The sequence below is a fragment of the Pollicipes pollicipes genome, unplaced genomic scaffold (assembly GCF_011947565.3).
Source record: "Pollicipes pollicipes isolate AB1234 unplaced genomic scaffold, Ppol_2.1 Scaffold_7262;HRSCAF=8765_pilon_pilon_pilon, whole genome shotgun sequence".
NCBI classification, from domain to species: Eukaryota; Metazoa; Arthropoda; class Thecostraca; order Pollicipedomorpha; family Pollicipedidae; genus Pollicipes; species Pollicipes pollicipes.
In genome coordinates this window covers 20,091,678-20,096,578 of record NW_023597055.1, presented here as the reverse complement: position 1 = coordinate 20,096,578, position 4,901 = coordinate 20,091,678, and the positions used below count along the sequence as shown (strand labels likewise).

The 4,901-nt window shown below is 50.8% G+C and overlaps 1 pseudogene; it reads right to left on the bottom strand.

The window, feature by feature from the left end:
* Positions 1-2,088: 2,088 nt before the first annotated feature.
* Positions 2,089-4,656, bottom strand: LOC119113544 (innexin inx2-like; annotated as a pseudogene).
* Between the last annotated feature and the right edge of the window lie 245 nt (positions 4,657-4,901).

The following is a 4,901-nucleotide window of genomic DNA, read 5'->3' as shown; positions in this document are numbered from 1 at the left end:
TTTTTCCATTGCAATGAGGTTTGGCGGGACTAGATCAGGTGGTTTTGTTGTGTTTCTAGGCACTTTGCGTTGGACCTATTTCTAACAATTTTCCTCCATGTACTCTTTGCGTAACATGAATGAATTCGTAGTGCTCGTAAGGACCTTGTGAGATTGCAGGAGACGCGTGTCTCCGTGATGCGGAGACACGGAGATGCGTCTCCATAACCCTACCGAAGGAGCGTTCTAATTGCATTCAGTGGAAGGCTGGGCATTCGTAGGACCCGACCTGCTTTCCTGAAAACTGGGTCATGTAACGCTACTATTGGGAAATAGCTGTCATCGCATTCCAGCTCTTGTAAAGGGTGGGCAGTACAAACTGCATTTCAGAGATCGCAAGTGCTGCCGGCACGGAAGCTGCTTGCATCGCGTTTGATATTTCCATAATATGGCTATTACGGATTCGGACAACGAGAGGTAATGAAGAGGGTGGAGTAATATAGATATATTTATACACCAGTTTTACACCAATGACATTAGTGACACATTGGACGTGTTAGATTATATACCAAACCAGCATAAGCAGCCCAGCACACAAGTTATGAAGCTACGTGACACCCCTGTGCTCCTAAGACAGTTCTTAAATTGACCGATGGTCTGGATCTCATGACCGCAGTCGGTACACAGTTCCACGCGAGTACGGCACAACACCGGAAGATTCGCTGAGAGAACGTTAGCCTAGACTTGAGAAGCCCCAAGTGTCCCGCGTGCGAGGCACAAGTGGCACGGCTGGAGATCGCTGACCTTGTAAAAAGCCACGAAAGCTTTTAAATCGAAAACGGGCCTTCCTCACTTTTGGCTCGCCAAAGGAGCGGTGAGGTGAGGTAAGGTGCGGTGAGCTCTCGTTTTGAACATTCGAGATGCGTCCTGATTCTTATCCTGATCCCCCATTTTTCCTTCGGCTTCCCTAATCCATCCTGATTTCTTCTGATCACACAGTGGTATTAGCCTTTTCCTCGGAGAAAACCAGGAGAACGGAAACATAGTTGGGTTGATATTTCGGCAACATGCATTTATAAAAATCATACCAGAAGAACAACTTACGTAGTTCTGATCTACTAAGCATTCAAGGAACAGGTCAAGAGTTTTGTTGGTACCGGGCGACTTGAGTAAAACATCAGGTGAAAGAGTGCTGTAAAACAGTGATTGAAAGTTGAAAGAAGGTAGTAATGCAGCCACAGGGATGACGTCACCGTGCACCTCACAAAAGCCTTCCGGGGTCCTGTTTGCTGAATGGGCGGATGCAAATTACCGCCGATCCATCCGGCACAGATTGAGGTAGGTTCAGGGCACACGCAAGAAGCTTCGATTAGCACGTTCTCTTTACCTCAAGTTATATTTGAAAACATTTTGGAACAAAGAAATAGGAAATAACGTCAAGCGGGGCTACCATTAAGACGTGCGTGGTAATTGTTGTCGCAGCAGACTTGTCCTAATTTGAGATGCAGAGGGGAGGAAGAACAATGATGGTTCTTCAACGACCGCCAATTTCCAGCTACCTTAGCAACTAAGGGTGCCATTTGCAGCACACCGGTCCTTCAAGGCTGCACGAGGTGCATGTGAGTTGACATAGCTGGAAGCCGGATGTTGAACCAATAGCAAATGTGGCAGAACTAATCTAGTGACGTCACATTTGCTCACACTGGCAGCCAAACGGTGCCTTGCAAACGAGACTCCGTGGAACGTGATAAACATCCGGGATGGGGAGGGGTAGCAAAGCAAAGGTAACAAGACACGAGGCTCGGTTGCTAATTCTTGTTACAGCAGGCATTGAGTCAGACGCGACAATCCGCACAATATGACTGAGCTTCACGGGGCGGAAATGACGTCTGGCTTTCTCTTGACAAGCCCCGAGAGCTGACTTTTGAACTATGCAGTCATCGTGGTTTCTCATCGTTCCATTATGACGTCATCGTGGCTCAAGATTTCCCGACTGGCTGTGTAATGCCAATTGTATAAAGAGGCTCCTATTCCCTATTATTAAGTCCCGCCCGTGATGTTACTTCAGACCTTCGGCCGCGTTTACAAAACCCTTTCGATATACATATGTCACTGGGGCTTTCCGACGCACTCAGCTTTCGAGTCATATGACGTCGTCTGCTTCTCGCCCCTGTAACAAGGGCGGGTGCCGCGAGTCGGACCCCGCACCTGTGATTTCCCAAAGGCGCAGATTAACCACTACACTATCGGTATCCTCCATTCCACATGACGAAAGGCTTCAAAGGATAAGAAGAAATGATGAATTGGCTTTCTGCTGAACTGCCGACATCAACGTGTTACGAGTGGTGTTCGTTCCACGAATAGCACCCAGGGATGACGAAATGAAGGGGCACCACTAAATCCTCAGAATTGTCGACGTAACGGTAGCCTTCTCAATAAAGTTTCGATCGTGAGTTTGTTTTTAAACGCGGAAGAACGGACTGAAAATGAAGCCACGCGACTGGTTTGCGACAGTCGGGCGTCAAACAACGTCACTCCCAGCATTGTGCATGAGTGTACCGCTGTTCCAATGAGCCGAAATGCCTGTCCTCCTGCTTGCGAAGAGGTTTACCAGTGGCACAACGTTTGTCACAGTCATGCTGATGCTCTTGAACGGCAATGGCGCAGACTTGTATTTGGATGTTCAGTGAATAATGTTCTGGTTATCTATAACCGTGTAACTGCCGCCCCGAGGCAAGTGCGTCGGTGGGACGGGGCCGCAGATTTTTACCTTAGCGTATGGATTTAGGACGCTCTAGGTTTTGTTTCCTGAAGGAGGTCATTAAGATATAGACCTGGCAGGCGGCTCTACCCACTACCACCTACGAAGGTGGCGAACCGGCAAGGCGGACGAGGGCTAAGCTAGTGGGCACCAGGCTACTCACGCGCTGATGACCGAGAGAATGAGCCGAACCACAGGATGACGTAGATTTTCTCGTTGATGATGTTGAGCGCCAACACGCACAGTGCGTCGGCTTCTGGACCGTACCTGAGGGACCGTACTTCCAGAACTTGCATTTGGTAACGCGTGGGAAGACCTGGCGGCAGGGGGCGCGTCAGGGTCAGGCTGCGGCGGCGAGAGAGCCCGAGGTCCGGTGCAAAGTTGCTGGGTGCCGCAGCGGGCTGTCGCCAGTACATGGCCTTGTCGAGTCAGTGTACCATGATGCAACATGCGCCTGATATCAGACCGGAGAAGGTGTGGGGTTTATAGAGTAAAAGCTTTCTTCAGGGGAGAGAACGTTCTTTACGTTTCTGACGACCCGATCCAAATAACCGCTGGGGGAGCAATATCCAAAATGGGTATGCCTTTGGACTGTGTCGGTTTGGAAGTGAATGGTGGCTGATCAGTTCGACACGGAGTCGGCGCTGCCTGCCTCTCACCTCGTACATGGGGTCCGTGCGGTCCTCGGGGTCCTGCCAGAGGAAGCTCGCCACCTTGGGACCGTAGTTGGTGAACTCGCCCCCAGGAAGGCGTTGGTGATGCTGATCTGCACCAACACGTTTACAAAGTTGAGTATCTCGCATACTATGTACTTAACCGCCCATACGTTGTGCGTATGGAGGTGCAGTGCTAGGTACTTGACGAGCAGATTTTCCTTGTCCTTCTTCTCCGCCTCGTCCAACGACCGATTGTCCCAGCCCCATCAGGATCGTGTACACCTTATCCGTCTGGATCGCCTTCCAGATCCAATGCGGCACGTAAAAGCTGATGGCCTGTATGAACAGCATGTAGGGCACCCAGATGTAGTAGTTGTGGTAGACCTTCTCGTCCTCGGCCATCTCAGGCCCCAGGCCCCAATGAGGCACCTCTACGCCAACCTTCATGTTGTAGTACTTGGGCAGTGTGTAGGTGGACGTGATGTAGCAGTAGGTGTCGATGACCTTCTGCGGGATCGAGTCCTTGTCGGGCAAACACTCGATCGGGTCTCCGATGTACTGTGTGGCCGTCACCAGAATGCAGCAGCCCATGATGAAGACGAAGGTGGCGCGGTAGTGTAGCTTGAACACAGCGCCTTCTCCGCGAGGCTTTGTCGACAGCTTCAGTGAGGTTACCGGCTTAAGGACGTCCAACATGATGGCGCCCTGAACGAATCGTTGAAAGGTTAGAAGCGCACAGCATCTGTTTCATCGTCGCTGCACTTCCGATTCGTGATTTTCATTTTCGTCAAAGTTGTTGTGCCAATATGCTTGCTAGTGTGTTATTTGTGCTCATAGGATTATCTCGTCCCTTTGCCCGCCGCATGCTGCATTTCCCACACCTGATAGGAGTACATGCGCTCATTGCATGTCCTCACACTTAGGTCATCTGCTACTCATTCGTCAATGGCTTGTAATGGTGTTGTAATGTAATGTAAATGGAGTGGTGTTGTAATGGTGTAATGGCTTGTCATGGTGTTTCTAGATTGTGTTCACGATTGCAACGACAGCAGAAGAAAGTGCACAGCCTTAGCGAACAACTTGATGCCGTTAAACGTGGCGCTATCATGTCATCATTATATCACAAATGCCTGATGTACAGTCGTATACGCATATGCTAGTTCTCAGTCATCGCCAAGCAAGCGAACAGACGTCACATCCGCAGTTGTCACGTTACCTGAGTTCTCTCTCCTGCTATCCAGCCGCGCCGCCACCGTCGCCGGGAATGGGATAGAAGCTGGGGCTTTAACGGCCCTCGCACCCTGCTGCCTTATCAGTGTCTAGCGTCTGGGGCAAGTCCCGCCACCAGGATACTATTGTAGGGGAGGGGGGGGGGGGCGTCGAAGCTCGGCTAGCGCTCGTCAGGCCGGTTCTTAACTTCCTGCAGAAGGCATCCATGATGAAAAACGCGGACCTATGGAGGGGAGGGACCACCCCCTCCCCTCCCCCTCTTGGCTGCACTCCTG